The sequence below is a fragment of the Podarcis gaigeae genome (genome assembly GCF_964106915.1).
Source record: "Podarcis gaigeae genome assembly, chromosome: 1".
NCBI classification, from domain to species: Eukaryota; Metazoa; Chordata; class Lepidosauria; order Squamata; family Lacertidae; genus Podarcis; species Podarcis gaigeae.
The window spans coordinates 102,476,171-102,489,397 of NC_139678.1; the positions used below are offsets into that span (position 1 = coordinate 102,476,171).

At 40.9% G+C, this 13,227-nt stretch overlaps 1 protein-coding gene across 2 annotated transcripts in view; it reads left to right on the top strand.

Moving 5' to 3' along the window:
* The window catches only part of EPC2 (enhancer of polycomb homolog 2), a gene marked incomplete at its 5' end in the record, with an annotated part of 48,289 nt that overhangs the window by 9,680 nt on the left and 25,382 nt on the right, over positions 1-13,227 (top strand). The gene's annotated exons all lie outside the window — the stretch shown is intronic.

The following is a 13,227-nucleotide window of genomic DNA, read 5'->3' on the forward strand; positions in this document are numbered from 1 at the left end:
AGAAAATAAAGCACCAATAGCATTGTGACATTCTGTAAATCTAATGGTGCTGGATCCAGGCTTGCACTCAGTAGAGTTCTGCCTGTGCTGGAAGAAGAGAGTGGAGTAACCATTTTTACTCATTCCCCCACTCCATGTTCCCTAAAAAGCTGCTCTGGAGGATGGCGGGGGGGGGGGCACTCTGTAACATCATGGAAGGTGGTTTTGGTGTGAACAGTGCAGTCTCTTTCTCTTTCTCCACTGGTGTGCCTGCTGGATCTCTGTTCCTCCTCTAGAGAAAATCTAGCTGTAGTCCACAGTGTGGTCACACTTTTAATATTTTGTACATTTATGCTTGATGTCTCCCCCACTTGCCCTCCCAGAAAAAAATCTGTATAACTGGAAAAAGCACAACAGTGAGAAGCTAAGATAAACAGGGGTTTGGTGCACCTCACCTGAAAGCTTTTGGTGCTTTTTACTTATAGTAAAATTACAGCCAATAAAGGGTATGACAAATATTTATAAGATTATTAACAGCCTGAAGAGAGTGGGTAGATTAATTGTATTTATTTCTCTCAATACAAATTACAGTCATACCTCATGTTACGTTTTTTCAGGTTGCATCCCACGGCGACCTGGAAGTACCGGAAAGGGTTACTTCCGGGTTTTGCCACTTGTGCATGCACAGACACGCATGCATGCGCAGAAGCAGCGAATTGTAACCTGCGCGTGCGCAGACGCGCCACTGCAGGTTGCGTTCCTTTCATGTTGCGAACCAGCCTCCAGAACGGATCCTGTTCGCCACCGGAGCTATCACTGTATTGTGATCTTCCAGTGATATTGGCAGTCAGTTCAAAACAGACAAAAGCAGGTACAGTGGTACCTTGGGTTACAGACACCTCTGGTTAAATAATAAATTAATTAAATAAATAAATAATAAATAATAAATTATCATCTCGGGGGATAAATAATAAATTACTATTACTACTACTTGGGTTATAGATACTTCGGGTTACACACTCTGCTAGCCCAGAAGTAGTACCTCAGGTTACAAACTTTGCTCCAGGATGAGAACGGAAATTGCGCACCGGCGGCAGTGGGAGGCCCCTTTAGCGAAAGTGTGCCTCAGGTTAAGAACGGACCTCCAGAACAAATTAAGTATGTAACTCGAGGTATATGGTTAAGAGAGTTTTAAGGCAGAAAATGCAAATATAAACCCTTGACTCTGAGAGAACATTTTGCATAATGCAGTGGAAGGGTGGCGAGATAGACAGGTTGTATACAATGTAGCATTAAACAGCATTGTGCAGCATTAATCACCTTACGCCTTATCAGTGGGACTTTGCTCCCCTCTCTCCCTCCTGCATAGCCCCTAAATTTGTAATTTCTTGCAAAGTGGGAGACCAAGAGTCCTCCACATGGGTCACATACAGTTTGTTCTTCTGTGGAGAGTTTCTTCTAGCTCCTGGTGAGTGGGCAAATGGCAAATTAAAGGCTATATTATATTCACTTTTTTCACACAGCATCTCTGGTATAGAGGAAGATCCAGTTCAAAAAATATTGCTGGAAACTTTTCTCTCTCTTTAAGCATGGAATAAGCAAATTGTAGTTTTTGCAGCAGGAGACAGTCATTTTATGCCCAGTATATTATTCTGAGTGAGGAGGTTGTATTGTTAAATATAATTCAATCTGCCTTTCCCCTACTTTTCTGTTTCTAAACCCCCCTCCCCCGCACCTGCAGTTGTATTGCTAAAGGTTTGCTTTGTTTTTACTGTCACACTTCCAGGACCAGACTCTTGATTGTACAGTGGTACCTCAGGTTGTGAATGGGATCCGTTCCGGAGCCCCGTTCGCAACCTGAACGGAACGCAACCCACATCTGCGCACGTGCAGGTCGCGATTCGCCGCTTCTGCACATGCGCATGACACCATTTTGTGTGTCTGCGCATGTGCGAGCAGCAAAACCCGGAAATAACCCTTTCTGGTACTTCCGGGTCACCACGGGACGTAACCTGAAAACGCGCAACCTGAAGTGGACGTAATAAGGTATGACTGTATAGATCTGGCTAGCTGCAGAATAGCTCCTCTCATTTCTTAAGTTTTGACAGACCAAATGACAATGGTTATGATCCAAAGAACTACGGTAGTTTAGGTGAGGGTGGATTTGATTTAAATCAAATCAATTTAAATCACGATTTAAATCACTAGTCAGTAAGACTTGATTTAAATCATTTTTTTACAGAAAGACTCATTTTTGCTGGTATAATCTTAATATTTACAACCAGATGAAGGTTTCATTTTTGGAATAATAAATTTTCAGAGTGGTTTTTACAGTTATATCAAAAATTACTGATTTGGTTATACTATTAGAAATACATTGATAGATAATTATGAAATTATTGTGAGATTTAATAAGTTAACTGCTTATATTTGGACAAGTTTTCTGCTGTACTTTATTGGAAGGAGAAAAATAATCATTTCCTTAATAACAATTTAAACAATTTATTTAACTAAAACAATAACATTATAGCATATTTATCCATGTTTGTTAACTGATGTGGTTAAAGATTTTTTTTTAAAAAAACCCCACCTTAGACTGAGTTTTGGAACACATGAAAAACTTAAAACAAATCCTTATTTCCTGATGAATAGCCTTTGAACTATAATGTAACTTAAATAGAAAACTATATTTAGAAAGATTTCCCCTCCAAAAGCAATTTATTTTAAAAATCCAATTTAATTTTTTTAAAATCTGTTTTAAAAAAATCATTAATTTTTTATCTGCCCTGGTTTAGGTATGCTTTCTGCCCTTTGAACTGCTGCCCCCTATACATATCACACACTCCCTTCAAAATTTCTTTATATTCAAGAGAGGTTTGCCAGGAAGTAAAGAGGGCCACTGTTCAAGCCCATTGGTATGTGGAACAGGTTGCACAGTTATTTGGATTTAGATTACTGTTTCCATTAGAAACTACCTCACTTATGCCATTTCTACAACACAACTAGGTTTCAGATTCTGCACTTGTCCAGTACAGTTACTGCCTGCCATTATATACATGAACAGGTTTCTTTTCTATTCAGTATGATAGAATTTCCTTTAAAAAAAAAACACTTGAAAATTTAGAGCAGTGGTTTTTCAAAACAGCTTGAGACACTTAACTCATTCCATTGTGTTTCTTGGTGACATGTGTTCCTGTGTTGAATTACCAATTTTGGGGATCAGCAGAGCAACTATTTCTCTGCAAGTTAAAAACAAAACAAAAATAACTTTTGTGAGATCACTGCACGCTAGTATTTAAATTATTAGTTGGATTCAATTGTCTTATCAGACCACAAGTTACAAAAATGATAAGGGGCCTCATACAAACCAAAACATAGTTTTCCATCTTAATTTAGGAAGGTTTGCTTTGACAGTTTAAGAGTCCCCGTTCTAGTGAGTTCCGTAAGCAATTTTCTTTTATTATTTGAATACTACCTGCTACCTGGAAACTCAACATACATTGAAGGGTGGTTAGGTGAAACATGGAGTCACCAAGCTGATAGTTCTTTTGTAACACATTTAAATTCTGGGGGGAAACCGAATACTCCTGTGGATTTAATTTGTGGAATGTTTGTGAGAAAAAAACATCTTTATTGCAACCAACTTCACAATGGTGCTTGTAACAAAGCACTATTTTTTACCTTTCTTAATCACCTGCAAGAAGTTGCCATGTACGTTGTTTGAAATGTTATTATTATTATTTTTACTAAATTGTCTTTTATTGGAAATTGAAAAAGCAGGTTGCAGTTTGCAGTTTGCCACAGGGGAAGGATTCAGGGGTGGAGAGTGTCAAATGGAATGCAGCAGTTACAGCCTCTGTCATGTAGGAAGACACCATTCCCATGGAAAGAATTGTGCCTCCTGCCCCAGAGTTCCTGTGTCCTATTCTACCACCTCAGCCACTGCCTGCTTTCTGTAGTGAACTTCTAACTCAGGGTTAGGCAACCTAAGGCCTGTGGTCTGGATGCAGCCCAATCGCCTTCTCATTCCGGCCCACGGACGGTCTGGGAATCAGCATGTTTTTACATGAGTAGAATGTGTCCTTTTATTTCAAATGCATCTCTGGGTTATTTGTGGAGCATAGGAATATGTTCGCTTTTCCCCCAAAATATAGTCTGGCCCACCACATGGTCTGAGGGGCAGTGGACCGGCCCACGGCTGAAAAAGGTTGCTGACCCCTGCTCTAACTCCTGTTGAAAAGGACCAGAAGCTCCTTGCTGCACACAACTAGAAACTGTGTCCTTTAACGTATTTATTAAAATATTTATATCCTACACATTCAGGCAGGATTAATAATATGAAATTGAAGTACTTACATGTAAATTCTAATTCCCTGGCTATTCTTAACAGAGCTTTCCTATTAGGTTGTTTGTACCTGAGAGATGAGGATCCTCACTGCTTTGTGTGCAGACACAGTTTCCACTATGTAGCTAGGGCCTAAGAATCAGTTCTGTACCTTCTCCTTGAATTGTCTGTCTGGCCCTAGTTTGGTTGCAAGCCCATCACTATGGCTTGGAAGGCTCCATATAAAATCTTAGGTCTTGGATGTTTTGCTTCTGTACTGAGCGTGCGTTAGAATTGGTTTGCTTCCTTCAGCCCATGCCTTCAGAATTTTCTGAGTAAACTAACTGCTCACTGTTTCACCTGATTAGTGGAGGCTTAAGGTGGGGTTTGGCTACATGTTCTGTATGGTTTGCTATTAAGAAGTGCTCAAGAAGAAGGGAGTTGGTGGAAGAGCACTTTCATGCCCCCTGCAAATAGGGCTGGATGATATCTAGTTTTCAACATCATGATATATCACATCTAAATATCATGATATCTTGATATATCACAATATATATCTGCAGTGACGGGGGGCCTTGCTGGGCCTCCCTGAGGGGCAGAGGGTCCTGGCATACCTTCCTGCGGAGACGGAGGGTGTGCCGTGCCACACAGCACAGCACCCCACAGCAGCAGAGGCCTTGACGAGGCTCACTTTGGCGGTGGAGTGCCTTAAAATGTAAGGAAGTAGTAGATTTAATGAAAATATTAAAGAAACTTCCATATATTATATTTAATATATTTTCAACTAATTTATGAGTAGTTTAAGTGATTTACTAGTCAAGTTGCGTCTGCTTCCCCACTCAGAGGTCTAAGTGAAATCTGTGCATGCATAAGCCCCACTGAGTTCAACTAAGCTTACTTCTACTTTCTTGGGAATGAGCCCCATTGAGTTCAGTAGGGCTTGCTTGTGAATAGACACACATTCGCTTTCACTGCTTTCTGAAAAACACCCTCCCCATCATTCTTACACAGTACCCAATCTCCCATTTCAGCATAAGGCAGCCAGCTCAATATTCTCCCATTCCCCCCTGAAAGGTCCAAACCTCATCCCACCAATCTTTCCCTTTTTATAGAAGGGAGGGAGGACAAGCAAGCAAAAAGATTGTTGCTGTTGTTTATTTGTTTAGTCGTGTCTGACTCTTTGTGAACCCCTTGGACCAGAGCACGCCAGGCACTCCTGTCTTCCACTGCCTCCCGCAGCTTGGTCAAATTCATGCTAGTAGCTTCGAGAACACTGTCCAACCATCTTGTCCTCTGTTGCCCCCTTCTCCTTGTGCCCTCCATTTTTCCCAACATCAGGGTCTTCTCCAGGGAGTCTTCTCTTCTCATGAGGTGGCCAAAGTATTGGAGCCTCAGTGTCAGGATCTGTTCTTCCAGTGAGCACTCAGGGCTGATTTCCTTCAGAATGGAGAGGTTTGATCTTCTTGCAGTCCATGGGACTCTCAAGAGTCTCCTCCAGCACCATAATTCAAAAGCATCCATTCTTCAGCAATCAGCCTTCTTTATGGTCCAGCTCTCACTTCCATACATCACTACTGGGAAAACCAACTATATGGACCTTTGTTGGCAAGGTGATGTCTCTGCTTTTTAAGATGCTGTCTAGATTTGTCTCCTTTAAATTAAAAAACATCCTTTTTAATATGGAAGAAAGCTGTTTAGGGTGAACCAACAATATCAACACCAGCAGAAAATAAAAATACCCCCCCCCCCTTTTCACTGGTGAGAGAAGAAAGAAGTGCTTTCCAGTTCTTTGTTTACTTTGCCTCTTTGATTGTCTAGTCAGGGGGGTTCCTCCTGGATTGTTAGCAAGCTCTGCATAATTAGCTGAGCTAAGTGGATAGATACCAGTAAAGCTGAAAGAGTTGGCTAGTTTGTGTGAGGGTTTATCTTCATTTCTTATCTGTGAGGAGGGAGAGAGCAAACAAAGCAGGACACACTTGCATGCAAATTATTTGCAAAGTATCATTCAGCTGAGATACCCCCTTTGTTCACCGGTATATTGGCTTGTTGAAACACTTACCATGGTGTTATTTCAATACTGGTATTCCAACGATATGGTGATTTATTGAACAGCCCTACCTGCAAACTCCAAGCCTCCTTAAAAAAAAATTCCTAAATGTTTGGATGCTGGGCTATGATGGAGAGTGGAATTGCCCCAAACTGGGCACAGTCAAGTTCTCCTTATATAAACCCCCTTCTGTGAGCACATATTGGGATCCAAGCATCTTAGGTTTTGTTGATGTTTTTCAGTTTAAAGCCTAAGCCTTGTTAGAGGTATCCTAAGGACCACAGAGGCTCAGGATCAAGTGCCTTGAACACAATTCTGCATCTGTTTTGCATGTGTGTGTGCTTTAGCACAGGTTTTGCAGTGGAAATAAACTAGGAATTCATGTTGTATGTGCATACAGAGTTTGACAATTTGTCTTTTTCCAGCAAATAAATAACACCTGCCTTTTTTATAACAAGGTAAACTGCAAAAACCCTTACTGCAGTTCGCTATACATTGGTACCTCGATTGTCGAAAGTTATCCATTGTGGAAGACCTTTTGACTTCCGAAATGTTCGACAACCAAGACAGAAAGAGCTGATTGCAAAGTCAGTTGAGAAAATTGGGAGAAAAAAAATGCAGTGGAAGCCATTTGACTTGAGGCGCATTCGAAAATGGAAGCAATTCCTTCTGGGTTTTTGGTGTTCAGAAACCAAAACGTTCGGCTTCCGAGACTCTTGAAAACCAAGGTACCACTGTACTGTCGACTCAACTTACATAGGGGGCATGTTCTGGGGATAGCGCATAAAGTCAAAATCACATATAGTCAAAATGTTCCTGATGCTCCCTTTTTAATTTTTTTGTTTTGTTTTTGTGGAAAGAAATATACCATAGATTGCAGGACTGTTGATGAAATGATGAGGAGTAGAAAGCAAATTTGTTTTTATTTAAAAATAGGATTTCAGTTCAGTATATTGTCATACCTATTACCTCACTCTCTCTCCTGCTTTGCTTCCCTTTTTGCTTCAATATTTATTTTATAAAATACAAACACATCATCAGCAAATAAAGCAGTGGGGTAAAAATGGAGTAATAAAACAGGTTGTTAATAAAATACATTGATCTTAAAAACCCAGGAGAATAAAAGTGTTTTTGCATTGTGCTAAAAATATAGTAAAGAAGGTAATAGGCAAGCCTCTTTGGGAAGTGAATTCCATAAAAATGGGATGTCACAACCACAAGGGAGCTTTTCCCAATCATCTCCCTGTCACCTCAGAAAGAAAGAAGGTTCTCTTAAGATGGTTGTGCAAGCATGTTTCTTAGGAGAAGTTCTGTTTCCAGTCAGGTTTCATATCTGAACTGAACTGAACTCTGCATCAGATTAATCCCAAGCCGAAAGTGGGGTGTCTTAGAGGAATTTGGAGCCTTTCAGAGGTGAAGCAAGTTAAGTACAGTTGGCATGAGTTGAAGCAGGGACCCTGAATGTCAGAAGGGAGAGCAAGCACCATATCTGACTTTTTAGAAGACATCTGAAGTCAGCCCTGTTCAGTTTTTACTGTTTGATGTTGTATTGTGTTTTAATTTATTGGAAGCCTCCCAGAGTGGCTAGGGCAACCTAGTCAGATGAGAGAGAGAGAGAGAGAGAGAGAATATAATTATCATTATTACATTCCTTTATTGAAATAGGAGCACACCTGCTTTAGGGTTATGTGCCTCTTTTTCTTATGAACTGGTTTTTCTAGTGGTCACTAGAACACCCCCAAGTGGGGCTTTCTCCAGCCTGCCCTCTAGGTCATGCTCCTCACTAGCCCTTCTTCACACCCTTTTTGAGTGCTTTTGTTTGGCTAGAATGTGTCCTTGAACATGGATAATACTTCTTACCTGCCTGGATGGAGGGTAGAGAGGGGTATGTGAGTGTGTGACCTGCTGTACAAAAGTAGAATGTGCATTTGTTGCTCCACTAATTTGGCCCTGCTCACCACTGGTATGTGTCCCTTGGCAGATTGTCCAGAAGGCAATGTTGCCCCTGGGTTTTTGGTTTGCTGCTGGTCATTCAAGTTAATTTTTCTCTTCCTCTTTCTTAGGTCACACAGATAATTAGATTATGTCTTATTGTAGTATGTCTACCTCAAATTTTGAGCTCTGATTGCTCACTTAATACCTTATAACAATTAAGAGTAGAGTGTGCTTCATTCATTTCTTTCTTTGCCTCTGTCATTTATATATGCTTAGAAAATTACACACACACACACACACACACACACACACACACACAGTTGTGGATTCCAAGGTTACGTTCTTTAAAAATAAATAAGCTCTGCAGTTACTTTAACAAAAACAGAGATGCTATGCATACTTTATTCAAGAACTGAATAGTGATTTAAATTGCTATCTTAAACCTGAGAGTACATCCAATAGGCTATTTTCTGAGTAGACATATATTGAATGGCACAGTTAAGAATCTTTCAGTCTGTTTTGCTGTTTTGCAGCATATCTAAATATTTGAAATCCTTTGAGGGTGAATACTTAATCGAGGGCTTTGAGAGAGCATGTGGCATAAGTATGTGTATGCATGTGGAGCTATTTTTGTTGAGAGAGACTGTAAAAATGTTCTTGCCTAGTTTCCTATAGTGTCGTGCTGCACTAGCAACTGGGAGATCTAAGTTCAGATTCTAATTATATGCTCTCTTTTTGTATTCTAGCCTGGATGGAGTTGCCTTTTCATTGTTTACATTTTTAAAAGTAGTTGTTTCCAAACTAGCTAAGTACCTCCCTACTCATAGTTACATACTCCTCTTCATTCTACGCTTGCTTTATTTCTTAATTTGTTCCCTTTGTACAGCCTGCTTGAGGCAGCCCTGTGTTACTTCTTAGAATTGATGCACATGCCTAGAACCCAAGGCTTGTACTCAGGGCTGACCCACCCATGAGGTAAGATGAGGCCACCACGTCAGGTGGCAGGATCCACAGGGGCAGCAGATCCAGCCTCCAAGGAATGCATCTCCCACTGTTGCTGCCACGATGGTGGTGACAGCTTTGGCATGCTCCCTTCAGGCCGGATCTGTTGCTTCCTTGGCAGCCCCCTACCCCCATGTTGCCTCTACAGCGACCTCTTGATGAGCAGTTGCTGCTTGTCTCCCCTGCCCTCCAACCTTGTTCCCACTATAGATCTTACTCCTTCCCTTGCGGGGTGTGCCCTTTTTGTGGTTTGCCTCTAGTAGTGATGTAAGGTGAAAATATTCTCTGCTAGAAAATTCTCCAGAGAATATTCTCCACAAACTGTAAATTCTAATGTAAGAACCAGTTTTACAACCCACATATTAAAAATCTAGTAAATAATAAGTCAAGCTGTGTTAAGTAATGAATAATGATGTTTTTTGATCCAGTTACATTACTGGGCATTGTGTCATTCACCATTGGCAGTTCTGAAATGTGAGCTACAGAGAACATTTGGGGGTTTTTTTTTAGTTTTAAAAATGCTATTCATTTAATTTAATGAACATTTGAATTCATATGTATTTCAACTATATGTAATAGCCTTTTTTCTATTTTGGTGTGACCTTATTCTTAGCAATTCTATACCCTTGGCCATACGGTGTGATTTTTTTAAAAAAACAACAGAAAGTAGCTTTAATGCTTTATACACTTAAAAGTACCTAGGCCTATACAATTATGTGTAACAGCATGTGAGGTGGCCTTGATTTAAACAGTTGGCGTTTCTATATTTTTATTTAGTTTTGGTTGCCACCTGAACAAGTTTACCCATGAATAAACATGTATACTAACTAATTATATAATTTTCAATGCATTAAAATTATATTATTTTCAATGCATTAAAACAAATATTCTCCTACTTTAAATGAAAATTCTCTAATATTCTCCAAAAGATTACAGTGGTACCTTGTGTTAAGTACTTAATTCATTCCAGAGGTCCGTTCTTAACCTGAAACTGTTCTTAACCTGAAGCACCACTTTAGCTAATGGGGCCTCCTGCTGCTGCCGCGCCGCCGGAGCATGATTTCTGTTCTCATCCTGAAGCAAAGTTCTTAACTTGAGGCACTATTTTTGGGTTAGCAGAGTCTGTAACCTGAAGCGTATGTAACCTGAAGCGTATGTAACCCGAGGTACCACTGTATTGGCTTACTGAGTATGGTATGAGTGACAAAAAGCCTGTGATGTCCAATTCATAAGTAGCACTTAAACCAGGGATCGCTAGTGAGGGGGATATATAATTGCATTCTGAAGTATGCTTTGCTGTCAGAAGAATGTTTTAGAGTGATGTGCAAACTGGGCCACAGTGGTGAGGTGACAGACTGAATTTGGGGGAATCTTCCAGACACCGCATTCCAGTGGTGGATGGAGCAGTTGGTTACATTTCAAAATTTCTTCATACAAAAGTCAGGTATTTTTACACATACATAGCTCCAAACACTCAAGAAGTGTTATCACAGTTCATTCCAACCAGGCAAAAGTACTCAAGAAGGGCATCACACTGGGCTCATTCATTCATTCATTAAAAATATAAACCTGTTTACAAAAGATATAATAGTGCATCCCTACTTTAAAACATGCAAAAGTTAAAATACTAAAACAGATTTAAATTACCTCAATTTTCTAAGCATGTCTAACGTGTTCTTCATGCTGCTGGAAAGTTTTTTGATCCAGCAGAGGGTCTTGTCACCAGAACAGGGTGGAAAGCTACTTTCACCAATTTCCTCTTTCCATACTGTTCCAAAAGGTCTCTCTCCCATTCTTGAGCATATTTAGAGGGCTGTGGAAAGGGAATCTCATCTGTTAGTGAAAAGGGAAGGGACACCATTTGATTCAGCCACCTATCTCCATCCAAGTTATATGAAAACTGGTCAGGTTACATGAACACTGCTGTTAAGAATGTTTGCTCTTAACTACTAAGTTATATCTTAACCAGTATGTTGAAAATGTTTCTCTTAACCTTCCTGAGCCAGGGGATATTCTCTGGACCCTGCAAACCAGAATTACTTCCTGATCCATGTATTCCACTGGACGGTGGCGGTTCTGCTGCATACGTTCTTGGATGAAATGATTGTATCAACCCATTCCAGTATGACTTAAGCCCTTGCTTTGGGGGATAGAATTTGGTTTGGTCACTCTGATGACCTTCAAGAGAAGAACAGGAAGAGTGTGACTGTTGATTCTCCTGGAACTCTCAGCAGCTTTTGATAGCTTAACCACAGTATCCTCCTGGACTGCATCTGTAGGTTGGGGGTGGGACTGTTTCACTCCTGCTTATGGGTTTGGATGACTGCACCTCAGCCCCCTGGCAGTTGTACTGTGAGGTGCCACAGCACACCATCTTGTCCCCAGTTGTATTTAATTTCTGTATGAAGTCATGGGGAGTGGTTGTTAAAAGAGATAAAGCAACATGTTGCCAGTATGCTGGTGATACTCAACTCTGCTTCTCTGAATCTGGAGACGGTGTGCATGCCCTAAACCAGTACAGTCATACCTCTTGTTACGTTCGGTTCAGGTTAACGTCTTTTCAAGTTGCGTCCCGCAGCGACCCGGAAGTACTGGAAAGGGTTACACACATGTGCAGACGCGCAAAATGACATCGCGAATTGTGACCCGCACGTGCGCAGACACAGGTTGCATTCCTTTCAGGTTGCGAACGGGGCTCCGGAACGGATCCTGTTCGCAACCAGAGGTACCACTGTATCTGGCAGTGTTAGAAACTGTGATATGAAAGCTAGGAGCTAAATGGCAGCTTAAAGCTAGGTTATGGGTGCTGCAACAGAATGTCTAGGCGTGGTTTTTTATTACTGTACAAGAATACAATGCCGAAAATGAATTAACTGCATCTAAAAATCTTATATTCATTTTTTGCATAGTCTAGTCCTTATCTGAAGACTGCAAAAAAAAAAGAAAGAAAGCCATACTTCCCCTGTCTGCCCCCCTAATATTCTTATGAGGGTCCATTCTCCAGTCCTCAGAGAGTGGCTGGAAGTGGGGAGGCAGCAAAAGGTCCTCCTTTTGTTCCAGCAGTGGCAATTTTAATCTGAAATCTTAGGCACAGTACTGCCCCCAAAGCTTAGAAACTGTTCTCATAAATGAAATTCCCTGTCTCAGAATGCGCCTAGAACAATGAACGCTGGTACCTGGATGCACTCATGGACTGTGTGAGTGCTAATAACTTGTGACCACATCCTGACAAGATGGAGGCCCTATGCCTAGGTAGTTCCCAGCTCAGACAATTGGGTGGTGTACTAACTTTCTATAGGGTTATATTCCCTCTGAAGAAGCAGGTGTATGTATTAAAGGTGCTGCTAGGTACACTGCTGTGTTTGGAGCACTTGGCACACCAACTGCAGTTGGTGCCAACTGTGGCTGTCCATTAGACTACTGTAATGTACTACATGTGAGGCTACTTGGTTCAGAAGTTGCAACTACAGTGATACCTCAGGTTAAGAACTTAATTCGTTCTGGAGGTTCGTTCTTAACCTGAAACTGTTCTTAACCTGAAGCATCACTTTAGCTAATGGGGCCTCCCGCTGCCACGCGATTTCTGTTCTCATCCTGAAGCAAAGTTCTTAACCTGAGGCACTATTTCTGGGTTAGCGGAGTCTGTAACCTGAAGCGTATGTAACCTGAAGCGTATGTAACCCGAGGTACCACTGTAGTGTAAAATACAGTTGCTGGGTTGCTTAGTGTGACACCCAGCTTTACACATATTACAGTAGTTTTGAATAAATTGTGCAGGCTGCCTATTAGGTACTAAGCCAGGTTTTGTTGTTGGGATTTAAAGTCCTAAACCAATTTGCTACTGATTCGGCTCTACTTGTATTAATTCTCAAAGCCCTAAACTTGTGTTCCACCCATGTGTTCCACCTCAGTCACTGATATCCTGTAATGGGGCACTTCT